The sequence below is a fragment of the Tupaia chinensis genome, unplaced genomic scaffold, assembly GCF_000334495.1.
Source record: "Tupaia chinensis unplaced genomic scaffold, TupChi_1.0 Scaffold000197_1, whole genome shotgun sequence".
NCBI lineage: Eukaryota > Metazoa > Chordata > Mammalia > Scandentia > Tupaiidae > Tupaia > Tupaia belangeri.
The window spans coordinates 6154392-6156204 of NW_006159672.1; the positions used below are offsets into that span (position 1 = coordinate 6154392).

Sequence of the window (1813 nt, forward strand, 5' to 3'; positions counted from 1 at the left end):
CTTTCCAGATTTTCCCCATCTGTACTCTGCCCCCCAGGCACTCTCCCCACTCCATGGTGTCCCCACTAGCCTGAGTTGATTCAAAGGGAGGGAGAGGACGCCTATAGTCTCTGGTGCTGTCCTCAGTGCTCAGTGCCCAGGAAGGGCAGTGCCCAGTAGGCCCATCTTAGCATACCAGGAGAGGTATTGGGCTGGGTGGGCAGCTTCTGACAACCTGAGACAGGGCTGGGAGGGGTCCCTGGTGCCTAGCAGTTCTGCTCCAAAGTCAGCCCCACCCAAGCTCTGGAGAGAGGCAGGTTACAAAGGTCACTTTGGGTCCTGGGGATCCGTGGAGAGGAGCAGCTGACGCTGGTGGCCGGTCTAGTCAAGGGAGATGCCTGAGGCCTCAAAGAAGAGTTAGTGTCTGCTGAAACCCTAGGCCACAGGCTTCCTGCTGCGCTGCCTGGGGCCAGAACTGTTGCCCTTTGGGCCTCGGTTCCCACCTCTGTACAACTGGGAACGCTGAGAGGCTCTAGCGCCCCCTTGGGCTCCCTGACTCTGCCCCTGTGGGCTCCCCTAGCCTGCTCCCCACAATGAAGAGCAATGTCGGAGGGTTAGGTCAGCAGCTTGGCAGCGGCTTTGCAAGTCTCCAGCGGGCGCCTCCGTGGGAGACAGGCGGAGGCTCCGATTCCTGAGCTCAGAGGGACCAGCGGACTGTGTCAGGTCTTCTGGACAACTCCGCTGCCCCACCCCTACACCCTGCCCCCATTGCGGGACTCCAGGCCCTGGTTGGGCAGTGCAAGCCCAGCTTAGGGGACCGGTTTGGGACCAAGGTCATTGCAACAGGCCAGGGCCCTGGATACAGCCGGTTAAGGGTCCTCCTCTCAGTTCCCCTCCCCGCACCTCCCCCCGCCGGGTGTTGCTCCGGTGCCTTCAACTAAGTAAAAACCCCGGAGTTTTATGCGCAAGTGCTTGGGGGAAGTTAGGGTCTTTACTCCCAGTCACTGGGGTGGGGGTTCGGCGTCCGCTAGGCGCCGCCACCTTCCTTTCATCCCCAGCCTGGCCATCGCGGGAGGGCTGTGCGTCCTGGGGAGACCCTTCCTCGTTCCGGAAGGCAGTTCATTCCATTGTAAACTGGTCATGGCGCTCCCGCGTCGCTCGATCACCGCGACCAGAGGAGATGCGCCCGACTTCTCCGAACTGAGTTGCCCTCCCGAACTACATAGTGCCGGTCACCCTTGGGCGCGCAGGACGGCCTGGAGCCAGGAACGCGCCTTCTTGTCGCCCAAGGAGGCGCCAAGCACCCAGCGGTAGCCCTATGCCCCGCCTCCCCCAACGCAGCAAGAGTGAGACTAGGCCTCTGCCGGGCGCCAGCCCCTGACCCCTCGGCGCCTCCCGTCTCCTCCTTCCGATCCGGCCGAGTTCGTGAGCGAGACTCCAGGGACTTCCTCCCCGCACTGCCGGGTGGTCACTGGAGCCCTGTACCCGGTCGCTTCCGGGGCACCCTGGTGCGAGACCTAGAGGCAGGGGACTCCAGGGTACGGGAGAAGGGAGGGGCCCGGGGATAGGATCAGGAGGGGTTAAAGGCCACAGGGTAGCCCCACCCCCTGGCAGGCTGTGGACTGTGGGCCAAGGGAAGTGTCCCTCACCGACACTTCACCCCGGGCTCTCGGGCCAGGGGACGCTACTGGCCAGCGTAGCAGAGATTGAAGGCAAACCCGTCCCCACCCCGGCCCGGCTCCGCAATGCGTTTTCAAGCCGAGTTCTGTAAGCAGGCACTGGTGTACCCCGGACCAGGCTGCAGGCGGGCCAGGTGCCCCAGGCGTCCTTCCCG

At 63.8% G+C, this 1813-nt stretch overlaps 1 protein-coding gene across 2 annotated transcripts in view; it reads left to right on the forward strand.

Annotated features, from left to right (window-relative positions):
• Positions 1-803: 803 nt before the first annotated feature.
• PWWP2B (PWWP domain containing 2B) overlaps positions 804-1813 on the forward strand; it is a 28728-nt gene continuing 27718 nt past the window's right edge. The window contains exon 1 of one of the 2 annotated variants that reach the window (XM_014587247.2): positions 804-1487. The gene's annotated coding sequence lies outside the window, so the exon portion shown is untranslated. Of the gene's footprint in view, positions 1488-1533; positions 1747-1813 lie in introns of those variants that run through there. The other variant, XM_027771237.1, reaches the window with a different exon arrangement.